At 40.8% G+C, this 13,244-nt stretch overlaps 1 protein-coding gene across 1 annotated transcript in view; it reads left to right on the top strand.

Moving 5' to 3' along the window:
- si:dkey-91m11.5 (PH_BCR_vertebrate and RhoGAP_Bcr domain-containing protein) overlaps window positions 1-13,244 on the top strand; it is a 56,128-nt gene that overhangs the window by 2,284 nt on the left and 40,600 nt on the right. The gene's annotated exons all lie outside the window — the stretch shown is intronic.

The following is a 13,244-nucleotide window of genomic DNA, read 5'->3' as shown; positions in this document are numbered from 1 at the left end:
ATCTATATATATATATATATATATATATATATATATATATATATAATAATTATTAATTTATTTTATTTATTATTATTATTTATACATAGACCAGCCACCATAATTTGAGGAAATTATGTTTTCTACTTTTTATATTGCTTAAAAGTATAGTTTCCTCAAATGAGTGAGGTGACTGTAAAGTAGTCTTTGGTGGCCAAGCCACCACTGGCCACCCCCTGGCTCTGTATCTGCACCTTGTTGTGGATAAAATCTCTCCCTGTGCTCGCCAGAATCCTTCACTCTGCGCTGCCACGGATAAGAAAAAAAAAGTCTACCACAAACATTAAGGTTTACTTACATTCTCTGTTCATTTCCTGTTTAAGAAAACACTCATAAAAACTAGAAAAAAATCACTTTTTGTACTTTTCAGTGATGGGAGACATCTTGTGAGACATCACTTGTTTAGTTTTGTGACACATTTTGTCTGTGGCATCTTGTGAGTTTTTTAATTGAAGGGAAGTGTTTTCCTTCCAGTGGCCTACAAAAAAAGAGGCCAGATTTGATTAAAAAAAAAATCATCTTTTGATTTTATTAATGAGGCTTTATTTTCTGTCCTTCCAGGCCTCATCCTTATTAAAGGGCTATTAACTTATCCCTTTGAGGCTTTTTAATTTCCCATCAGGGAGATGAGGCACTCCACAAACACACTGATCCCTAGCAGCGATTTTTCGTGTCTCATCCTTTATAAACGGACTCGTGTTCACGTTTTTGCCCCTTTATTCTCCTTGCCGGCTGAGTGCTGCAGAACTATGAGGGAGATGGTTCCTGCTGGGACAGCGGGCTCCCCCAGGGCTTCCAGTCTCCCAGCCCGTCTACCCTGGTGTTTTCCTGTCAACACGCATCAGCCTTGTTGTCCTTGGAGCAGAGTAATTACCTATGGTTTTTTTTCCTAACGTGATAAATTAAGAGAGGTGGACTGTAAAAAATAGACAACTCACTCAAAAAAAAGAGGATCCACGGGTTGAAAGTGTCACGTGGCGTCCAATCAGAACGCCCGTTTCCTGTTGAGCTGTGGAAACACAATGGAAGAATCGCTCACTGAGAACCAGTATTGACATGTTAACAATATAACAATGTTAAGTGGGATAAGGAGAGTGGTCTGGTTAAGTAGTCAATGCCAATGACAGGTAGAGGAGCAGGAGCGTGCCCCCCCTCCCAACGTAAGAATGTTCAACACTCCAGCTGAAGCTTAACGCTCGCTGAGGAGGGATTGGAATATGGTTGATTTTGCATGATGGAGGTGCAAAAGGGTCTGCTTTAATCCCAAAGACAATCCTGTGTGGATTGGATTTAGCAGATGAGAATAGTGTGTTTTAGTTATGCAAATAAAGCTTTTTGAAAAGAAACAAGCAGATAGTCGATGATGTAATCAGCATAAAGCGTAAGTTACTGTGAGCACAGTAGTCCCTCATTTATCGCTGGGGATCCATACCCTGAAGACCAACGATAAGTGGGAAACCGTGAAGTAGGAATAGTAATACAAGTACTAGTTTATTTATATGTATATACATATATATATATATATATATATATATATATATATATATATATATATACATAAAAAAAATATAAAAATATAATATAAAATATATATATATATTTTTTTCTTTTTTTAAGGCATTTTAAATCCTTCCCACACTCTTGCAATATTCTAAACAACGTTTCTAAACTCTAAAGAGCACAGAATGTCATGATTTCAGCTCCCTGCCTCCTCTGCTCTGTGCCACCTGCAAGCGCTCTTGGCCACGCCCACTTCTCAGCTCTGCACGGTGAACAGCTGATCAGCTGCAGCAGAAACTTTATCCTGCAGCAACAGCTGCACAAAGGAGCTAAACAATTTAAAATAATTTTATTTTAAATAAAAAGTCCATGCAGATCATGCGGCTCATCCATTAACCAGCCAATTGTGTGTCATGTCCAGTCTTATTTTGAAAAACCGCGATAGAGCGAGTCCGGGATAAATGAACCGCGAAGTAGCGAGGGACTACTGTCTGAAATGTTGTCATATGTCAGAGCTGGGGTTGTATTCTTGGGGTTTTCATGACATTTAGTATAACGTGTTATTTATTGGAAGAAAAAACTAATGAAAGTGAAGATCTAAACAAAATAGATTTAAGTCTGAAAAGAAACATGCAGTTGTTGAGAGGGGCGGACCAGACGGAATACTGAGGTTTTTTTAATCGCCTGCCACCATAAAAGGCAGGCAATCATGAAAATGAGTGCATGTGTTAGCAAAATATCTCACAAGCTTGCAGACAGACTTCATTGAAACTTTCAGATAATAGTCATCAGATGTGCATCTACAACCTAATCACTTCTGGAGTCAACACATTCAAAATGTCTGCCACAGCTAATGAAGCGTAGCCAGGAGAAAAATGTCTGTAAGTCAATAAATCTGCTGAAACTTGGCAGCGTCTGAGAACTCTGCAGTTTCTGTGACGAAGGAGAAATGTGGTGCAGAGAACACAGCTCGTCTCTGAGCACTTCATCTTGTGACCGGTCAACTGACGCTTCATGTGTAATGTGTGTGAAGTTCCCTCTTCTTTTAATGTTCCCTGCTGGGTTTGACACTGTCTGAGCCTGAGCTTTGATCCAGAGGTGGCTCGTCGCTGACATGATGTCTCATGTGGACCTTGCTCTGTGGATTACCAGAAGTCTGGATTCATTTTACTGATGTTGTAACATTATGATGCATGTTGCTGGATTAGACCTTAGGCTGGGAGCTAGCCAGAGGCAAGATTTTATTTATTATTTAAACCGCTTCTCTTTTTATGTGTGGTTTTATGACTTTTAGGGAGCGTTGGAAACATTTTGTTTGACTGTATTTGCTCAGTAAAACGAATAAATCTGTGTTGTAAAGACACTTTGAGCTCCAGTGAGCGACTATTAGGAGGCTTCCTGTTCTGTGAAGTACAGTAAATATGTCGGGAGCTCATTTGGACTTTTTGCTGTTTGTCTTCTGTGACTTGTTGTCATGGAGCATGTGAGCGCTGTAGTAGACGAGTGGCGTGGTCCCTGCTGCGTTCTGTTGTGTCTGGCATTGTGTCAGTCCGTCTCAGAGGACAACGTGTGGCTGCGCATCAGCTACATCCCATAACTGCCACAAACAAAGCAGGGATTGTCCTGCTGCCTCTTAGCTGCATCTCCATGTTAGGTTTGAGCAAAACAAACCGTTTAAATTTGACACGCATCAGTGGACGTTGTCTTACCAGTAGAAGAATGTACTCCTGCTTTCTGGTTCTCTAGAGCTGAACTGGGAACAGAGCAGCTGATTAGCTCTTTAAGGAGGCCAAGCTCTTTGAAAGGTTGATTTTTGCCATAATTATTTATCGTCATGACCATGACATGCCTGTGGCTCTGCAGTGTCGGGATGTGTCGACGCTCTCATGGTTGATGGATCACTGTGCGTAAAAGAAAAGGTCGGCCAAAAGGGAACGGTAAACAAATCCATGGGGCTTCTGCAAAACTGCTTCCAGACCGCTGAGTAATCTTTCAGTGTTAATTATCACAAGTGGCCATCACAAATGCGTTTTCCCATGGACGTCACCTACGTTGGCCTAGTTTCAGTCACTTCAGCTGTTTCTGGAGGTAAACAAACACACGTGGTAGCTGGACACAAGTTTTGTTTACAAATTTTTAATCAATGATGGATATATAGATGGAAATGTAGATACTTCAGTGACTCTTTGCAGGAAATTACAGTATTGAGCTTTTTAAAATGTTGAACAAATTTCATTTTCTGGGCAGCACAGTGGCTTAGTGGTTAGGACTGTTGCCTCACAGCAAGAAGGTCCTGGGTTCAGTTACTGGTTTGGACCTGGGGTCTTGTTGTCCTCATGTTTGTGTAGGTTTTCTCTGGTTTCCTCCCACAGAGTAAAAACATGCATGTTAGTCTGCCTTCAGGCCCGTCATGCAAAAGAGATCTGTGATCTCAATGGGATTTCCCTCGTTAAATAAAGGTTAGTAAGTATTATTTTAAAACATTTGAGCAGTTGCCATTATTTTTCTGTTGGCACCAGGACGTGAAGAGTGCCTGAACGTCTCGGCCTCAGACCAGAGGCTGGCACTACTTTGCTGCGTCAGCAGGGCTCACACCCGTACATGTCTACCGTTCTGTCGACTGCAGCCTCATGGATGTTTGAGTTATGTTTGACTTTAGTTCCCGTACGGTCACCCAGACAGACCTGTCATTGTACCTGGAGATCAGCACCTGGGCTGTGGTGGTCCAGGAAACTAAAGAGTCCAGCCTTTCCCTTTCCTAAAGTAAACGTAGCTCTGGAAGAGGATGTGCTGCAGCGCTCGAGGGCAGCCAAGTTTGCCGCTCTGTGTGTGTGTGTGTGTGTGTGAAAGTAAGACACCTGTTCTCCTTCGTGGTGCACGGGCTAACGTGCTCTAAGCTGGCAGGCCATTAGTACTCCAGGCCAGGCCTCAGCTGCTCCCACACTGAAAACCATGAATAGTCTTTGTGTTGCTGCTATTACAAACGGAACAAAAGCTCTTGTTTAAAGCCATGCGAGTGGTGGCTCTGTTCCCTGATGAACATACATGTAGCTGGTCCTCGGTAGAAAAGAGGCATGATCAGGAGGCTCCCTTCAGCTGGCTGATCCTCCCTCGTGCTCAGCCCTCCGGACCTGCAGGCTCAGCTCCTCGTCTGGTCCGGCTCAAAGGGCCCTCTGTGCTGCTGGCTGGCAGGCCCAGTGTTGTTGGAATGTCTCAGCTGCTTGTGGGGTGTGGGGGGAAGTGGCTAATGAAATGTTAAGTGTTGTTTGAGTTCACCTCTCTCACAGGAGCCTGACCGTGGAGATTTGTCTTTCCTTTTTATGTGACAAGTTTGTTTTTGACTCAAAAGGATTCAAGCTGCAGAGGCTGGAAGTCTCTACTTGTTGTCAAATCAGACCTGTGATTACATTTTAATTTGATTTATTCTGGATTAATTCCAATATTTTTCACCACCCATCAGCATTTTGTGTTTTGAGCCTTTTTTCAAGTCGGGGTGACGTGTTTTTAGGGGTGAACTTTAACTCTTTTTTTTTAAGCTTCACAGTCAGTGGGAGTGAAACAATCCAGTTCTGTTGTGTTATAAACTCTGTATTCATCATTAGGATTTTTTTTTTCAGATTAGGCAAAAAAAAAAAATGCTCTTACCTTTTTAAGCCAATTTGTTAGTAAATGTGAGGGGTGTGTACTGGTAGCTCTCCTGGCTTGTTAAATGTAAATATTCAGTGCATTTTCTGCTTCCAGGCAGATTAGACCTGAACCAGTCACTTCAAAGCACATCAGGTGAACTCCATTCACTAATATTTAATCCTGTTCAGACATGCAGATGAATATTTCAGTGAGACAAGAGGTGTCTGATTTTTTTAACCACTCATATTTGAGCAGTGTTCACCATCTGCCAATTTAATGCCCAGGAGATGTTGTTTGTGACTCATTATTCCAAACACTGGCAGGCTCTATAGAGTTTTATCTTGTGGTGTAAGTGATCAGTTCTAACATCAAGGTTTTTATGAAAAAAGGTTGTTTCAGTTAAAGTTGATTTTTAATTAGAGAAATTGCATTTACTGAGAAAATGCGCCGTGAATGCTTGTTGCTGAATGTTTTTGCCGCATTAGCTGTTGAACAAGCAAACGCTTACTTGAAATACACCAACAGCTGAAAGTAGAAAGAAGCTTAAAGGAGCACAAAAAACTGAACTTCTCAAAAAGTAGCTGAAAATGATGAAAAATGCTTAAATTAGCACATTAAAAAAGGCATGTAAAAAGCTTTAATTAGCAGAAAAAAAGCCAAAAGGAACCCCAAAAAAGAAAAAAAGAACCTCAACAGAGCACAAAACAGCTAAAATAAGTAGAAAATTAGCTGAAAGTAGCTGGAAAAAACACAAAAAGCTGAACCCAACATTTTTCAGCCAGGTCATTTGGACAGTTTCTGTTTTTTTGTGCTGAAACGTTTCGCCTTTGATCCGGAAGGCTTCATCAGTCAAGGAAACACAACAAAACTGATTCTTCCCCCAACAGCTTACTCCAAAGTGGAACAAACCAGTTCTGCTTGTGATAAGATAGTTTATTTGGTGCGCCCCCTCCTCCATTGCCGGCCCTCTTCCTTGTTGACAGTCTTGTCAAACTGGTTGAAAACAACAAAAAGCTGAAAGGAAGAGGCTGAAAAAGCAAAAAAAAAAAAGAGGCTGAAAGAAGCTGAAAAGAGCACATAAAAGCTAACATTAGCTGAAAAGTAGCCAAAAAGTTGCAATTAGCAAAAATAAACTAAAAGGAACTTTAAAAAGCTGAAAGAAGCACAAACAAATGGAAAGAAGCTGAACCAGAGTAAGAGCTGAAATGAGCAGAAGAAGGTTGTAAACAGCTCAAGTGTTTGAAACGTGTGAAGAGAGCTCCATTCATTTTCAATGAGACAAACATGGCCGAAAAGGCTGAGCATTTCAAAAAGTAAAAAAACTGCACAAATTCCAAACGTCAGAGTAAGAACGTCCTGAAGGAGCCGAACATTTTGATGTTGGAGTTGTTGAAATGGCACAAACTCTGCAGAACGTGTTAAATGCCTAAAGTACGGAAGAAAACCGGATCTCAGTAATGATTTATAAACATTCACACTGTTGTTGCTTTTATGTGTGACCAGACTGGAACCATTATCTGGCTGTCATTCTCCGTTACAAGCTGTAGTCTGACCACCCTGAGCTATTTCAATGCACACTGATTAGTAGGTGTGCTGGGCTGGGTGGCCCAGTTCTGACCCACTCTGCTCACTGACTGGCACTAATTTTAGGCTGGACTTGTACAGATCGAGTGCTGGTGGACCTGACTGGTGTCAGGAAACATGTGGTTTAAGGGGCCTTCAGTCATGCAGGGACTTCATATGGGTGTGAGCGTGTCTTGACTCAGCAAAACAAATGACCCAGTTACAGAAGGACAGTTTTATCTGACTATCACTTTGGTTCCCACAAACAATTTAATGCCTTCTGTGAGTCTGTCAGGTCACATGACCATTGTATCTCCGTCACACTAGTGGAAGCAGAGATTAGTGGTTTACAGTAGGAGTGCCATGAAACTTTGTTCTGCTGAGTTGTAATGACTTCACTGTTCAAATACACACACTGATTAACCTTTTGAGCCAACGTAATCCAAGTGGGCCATCACAGCCGTTCAACCTTAGCAAGCACCAAGGTAGAAAAACTAAAACAGAAGAATTTTACAGAGATTGAGCTGTAATTTGGTGTGGTTTGTGGCTGAGACTGATCCCCAATACATATTATTAGTGATCATGACATCTTGGATTAAAACTTTGACCTGCAAAGTGACAGGCGACGTGTTCCTTCTAATCATGCTAGTTTCATTATAAAGTGTATTACTGACACTAACTTTCTAGTCTGCTATCTAGTGTTGGAATTACAAATACTGTGCTTTCCGTCGCACCGTCCTATAAGTTGCATCAGTCCAAAAATGTCTAATAAAGGGGGAAAAAAACATAAATGCATCACTTAGCCGTATAAGTCGCATCTATCATGCGTCATCTGACCACCTGGAAATGTGGGCTGGTGTTGTGCCTAAAATCAATTGGCTGCCAAACGGCGGCTGCGGGAGTGTGCACAGGAGGACTTTTAACAAGAATTGAATAAGATAAACACTTAAAAACAATTGGTTGCTCAGCATTATAGCAAAGGTGTGTCTCAGTTGAACTTTTCTTTAATAAATGCACTTTAATGGTCAAATCAGCTGAATTTCGCCTGGGCAGCATGGTGAAATGCAGCTGATTTGACGTTTGCTCCAGGAGTTCTGGAGCGAGACGAAGGTGGTTGTATGGCAAGCCAAGTGTCTCATTAATAGCCACTTTTACCTCTTAATGAGACACTTGGCTTGCCATAATTCTTGAGGGCCCTCCTCTAGCAGCTGAAAATGGTAGTGTTCAATATTTTCCTTGTCAGAATGAATGAAATTGTCAGATGTCAGCCAAAAATTGGGTTTTAAATATGGAGGGGGAAAAAACATGTCGCTTTGGTGTATAAGTTTCAGGACTAGCAAATTTATGTAAAAAGGTGCGACTTATATGGTGGAAAATACAGTACTCCATGCCAGGTGTTTGTAAAGCCCTGATCCGTCAACCTGCTCCTCTTTTTTAGTGTTTCCTGCTGCTGTCTCGGTGATGATCCAGTCCAGAGCAGACTATTTGCTAAAACCACTTTAGCTTTTAACATCACATTTTTTTATTTACCAGTACTGTGCGGCTGTGGCTGAGTGGTTAGAGCAGTCGTCCTCCAATGCGAGAGTTGGGGGTTCGAATCCACCACCAGTCACATGCTGAAGTGTCCCTGGGCCAGACAGTGAACCTCTCATAGCCTCTGATGTGTGTCCCATCAGTGTATGAATGTGATCTAAAAGCTCTGATTAGTCTCTTTAGAATGATTTGTTCAATTATCTTTGTAGAGATCTAGTATAGAGCTGTATGAATGGGTAAATGAGGACACAGATTGTAGTGTAAAGCGCTTTGAGTATCTTGAAATAAGATAGAAAGGTGCTATATAAGTACAGTCCATTTACCATTTACTTATTTTTGGAAAGTGCAACTTTCCACTCTGGACCTATACAACCTTTGAAGATGAGGACAATAAAACCCTAATTCAGTGCATGTTTACTGTCAGGGGTGATTTATAAACACTTAAATCGTCATTTCTGTCCAGAACAAATCAAACATTTGTTTTTGGAAGCTGGTGATCAAATTCCTGTCCTCCAGCTGACTCCTTTTTTAGTGGATGATCAATATGTTCACAGCAGGGGGCATAAGTTGTTGTTGATTGTGTTTTTGCTCTCACGAGGCTGGTCTTTATTTGTTTTACTGGCGGGGAAATGGTGCAGTATGGATGCTACTATTCTAGTTGGGCTCAGCCAATCTATACTTGAGCTGATTGATTTTTACTTTGGGGAACTGGTGTCTGTTCCATGTGATCAGTCAGAATACCGGTAGATGTTTTGTCCCATGTGCTCTAAATCAGTGTTAAATAGGGATTTGCACTTTTTCCTTTGGTTTTCCCCCAGCTGGTAAATGCATTTGTCCTTGAATTTAGAGAAGCTTCTGTAAACTGAACCATGTTTGTGTTGTGATGTCGTTTTGAAACAAATCAGTTTTTCCTTAAAGATAAAAACCAAAATATTAATGAAACTAGTCTTCCTTGAAGAAATCCATGTTGCTCTATGCCCTGCATGCCAAGGTTTTAAACATACATTTTTGTGATCTGCTCGCTCAGACTGTGTGATGGCGATGATGCCCAGCTACCACCACACCAAGTCTTGGCTCAATATCTGTAAAACTGATGAGTTAGTCATTTTTTGTGTTATCTACAGTTTCATGGTTACGGCATCCATCTTAAATTGAGTTAACTTCAAAAGTTAATGAGTTGTACATGTATATTCACTGAGTACTAGGCCTGTTGCAATAAACAATAAATCAATTAATCGCATGATTAATGAAAATTATCAACCTCATTTTCATTTATCAGCTTTATTGTTTATTCGTGTCTCTCGTTCTACTGAAGACACTGAATGACAAAAGACTCGGCTCCGGTGTTCTTCACTGACCACTCCCTTTCTCTTTTCTCTTTAAAATCTGTTTTAACTGTTCAAAATCACGTTTTTGGATCGTTGATAGCAGCTAAGCTACGAGCTAAGCTAACAGGCTAACCTCGGGGGAAAAAAAAAAAAACCTCCGTCTTGTCGAAGCTCCAAAATTCATGGTTGAAACCCGTGCTTTCGTCTAAAAAGTTGCTTTTCTCTGCAAAAAGAAGCTGAGAACTTGTTTTTTTTTTTTATTAAAAGCTTTTTGTAAAAAATGCTATGCTAAAGACCATGATGCATGCTCTATGTTATAGCTATCTATACTAGCTATCCTGAAGAGTTCAAACCACACCAAGCGTGTGCCATTTTGAGAACCAAAAAACAGGAAGGAGAGACAGCCCGTGTTACGTCAAGGGGCCTCCCTCCCATTTTTCTTAGTGACATGCTGCTCGCTCCCTCACTATCCATCCTTTGGTTCACACTATTTTTTACTGCCATCCAGTGGTCGAAAAAGGTACTACACATAAAAATTAACCAACATTTCTTCTTAAATTTGACAATTACTAATTATTGTCGAATTTCAAACAATATTATTGTTTAGCGCAATAATTTCTGAGACAATTAATCGTCTACCTGAGTACTTTCTGAGAGTTTCACTAAAATCCATCTAGTTTCTGAGATATTTTGCTGACAGACAGATAAACACAGGCAAATACAAAGCTGCCTGCATTTCATGCTTGCAGATGATAAAAACTTGACAACAACATGTTAAATAGTTCTAATTTTGTCTCATCAGGACCAAAGGTATTTTTTTTCTTCTTGTCAGCTGTAGTCTCAGGAACATGAAGTTGCTTTGAGATACTCTTGTTACCTTTTAACATAAATATCTGTAATGTTCTTTTAGGAGCCCCTCAAGTAGCTCACCTTTGATTTATTTTCTCCACGCGCAGTGTGAAGCACACAACGATACTAAATGACCCAGTTGTATGTTTGTTGGTTCAGTCACGAACTGAAAATGCAGCACGAAGTGCCGTCCGTCTGTTCGCGCATATTGTGAGCGTGGTAACTTGAAAAATAAGGGAGGTAACCACTTCCATCTTGGATACATCTAGGTGTAACAAAAGTTCCTTTCAAAAACTGGGTTGCCATGTCAATCCAAAATAGCCGCCCATCACCATATAATGTAAACCAGCTACCTCTTTCATTTGAGGAAACTATGCTTTTTAGTTTTTTATTGCTTAAAATGTAGATTCCTCAAATGATTGGGGTAGTTAATGATTAATTTATAGCGACCAAGGCCACCACTGGCCACCTCCTGCTCCATCCTCGCCTGGTGGAAGATAAAAATGCTTTCTCCACACACCAAGATCCATCACTCTGCACCGCCTCAGACAAAATACAGAGGCCTTCATCTTCCATTCGAAGCGCTGAAATCGGCTCACATTGACATAGTTGTGTGATGTAAATGGTGTCATTCTGTTCCCAGGCCCAGGACGACCTTTTTCTCACACGAGTATGTACCAAGTATGTTGTGTGATTGGTCAGAAGTTTGTGGGCGTGTTTGTCAATGCGAAAACGCACTCAGACATTCACCTGTATGACTCTTCAAACTGTCTAAATTAGTCAAATGACCAGAAACTCCTGAATGGAGATAGTGCAGACATAGTGTATGGAGGAGTCTGTCTGCTGAAAGGTTGGCACGTTTGTGATAGATTTATGGTCAAATGGCAGATGCAGGGATTCTGACGGGAAGAAACCCAAACGATGACGTATACAGAAGCGGGAGGGGTTTCTCAGGAGCTCTACGTCTGTGTCTCATGGACTATGAAAGTTGTGTGTGAAAACAAACGTCCCGCAACTAATTCAGATCCATTCAATTTAGTTTTGTAGCACCAAATCACAACAGAAGACATCTCAGGGCACTGAACAGAAACATTCATATATATGAAAAGTAAGTTAATAACATTATTTATCTGAGGAGCAGACTGCTTTGAATTTAACTCCATCACAGAACTCTCATCTGGAGCAAGCATGAAGGCGACAATGGAAAGGAAAAACTCCCTCATGAGGAAGAAACCTTTAGCAGAACCAGACTCAGGACAAGCGGCCATCTGCTTTGACCAGCTGGGTTTGAGAGGAACAGATACACAATGGCAGGTCAAGAATCACATGTTAAGATAGAAATACAGTAGTCCCTCGCTACTTCACGGTTCGTTTTTCACAGACTCGCTCTATCGCAGTTTTTCAAATTAATATTGAACATGACACAGTTGACTGATTGATTGGTGAGCTGCACAATCGGCATGGAATTTTATTTAAAATAAATTATTTAAAATTATTTAGAACCTGCTGCACCTGTGTGCAGCCCACAGCTGCAGAAAAAACTTCTTGCTGCAGCTGATCAGCTGTTCAATGTGTAGAGCGGAGAAGTGGGCGTGGCCCAGAGCGCTTGCAGGTGGGGAGAGAAGCCGAGGCAGAGAGCCGAGTTCATGACATTTTGTGCTCTTTTAGAGCATTTAGAGTTTAGAAGCATTGTTTAGAATATTGCAAGAGTGTTGGAAGGGTTTAAAACATCTCTGTCTGTCTGTCCGTCCATCTAAATTTAAATACTAAAATAAACTATCGGTACTATTTACTACTGTACTACTATTCGTACTTCTTGGTTTTTCACTTATCGCGGTGCTTCAGGGTACAGATCCCCCCGTGATAAATGAGGGTCTACTGTAGTATCAAATGAAAACTATTCAATTTTAGCAGTTCATTTTAGGAAAAGAGGTCAGTTTATCCTCTAGTAGTCTAAGTCTATAGCAGCATAACAAACTAACCCTAACTATAGGATTTATCAAAAAAGGAAAGTCTTAAGTCCAGTCTTAAAACTGGACAATGTGTCAGCCTCATGGACAGAAACTGGAAGTTGGTTCCACAAGAGAGGAGCCTGATATCTTCCTCCCATTCTGCTTTTAGAAACTAGGAACCACAAGTAAACCTGCAGTCTGAGAGCAAAGTGCTCTGTTAGGAAAATATGGAACAATAAGATCTGTAATATAAGATGGAGCTAGGTTGTTGAGAGCTTTGTAGGTTAGAAGTAGGATTTTGAATTAAATTCTGGATTTGACAGGGAGCCAATGAAGAGAATCTAAAACTGGAGAGATATGATCTCTCCCACTAACTCCAGTTTGGCAGCAGCATTTAGGATCAAGTGAACCACGTGACTGTGCATCGATATCTTCAGATGGAGTATGCTGGGCCCCGTCATACCCACTGCATTACCTTTCAACAGAATCATTAAGGTTTACTTGCATCCCTGTTCAATTCTAGTAAAAACCACTCCTTTCAAAAACTTCAAACATTCATTCTTTAAATCCCTCAGCGATGGGGGACATTGGCGTACCACTTGTGTTCTTTAAATGGACTGAATGTCTGATGAAAAGCCTGTAGGCACCTGTGATGCTAATTAAGGTCAAACAGTTTGAAACATAACTGCAATGGCAAGATTAACAGTTTCTGTAAAGGGTTCAACAAGTCTGTGCATACTGTTTTAGCTTATCCTGATGCATGCTCAATAATCCAGGTAGAAAAATCTAAAAAAGTTAAATCTGGTCCTCTGGACATTCAAAAAAACCCAAAACAAAGCAAAACAACAAAAAA

The sequence above is a fragment of the Nematolebias whitei genome, chromosome 8 (genome assembly GCF_014905685.2).
Source record: "Nematolebias whitei isolate Nwh7 chromosome 8, NemWhi1, whole genome shotgun sequence".
Taxonomy (NCBI): domain Eukaryota; kingdom Metazoa; phylum Chordata; class Actinopteri; order Cyprinodontiformes; family Rivulidae; genus Nematolebias; species Nematolebias whitei.
The sequence above is the reverse complement of the archived record's forward strand: the minus strand, read 5'-3'. Positions and strand labels throughout refer to the sequence as shown.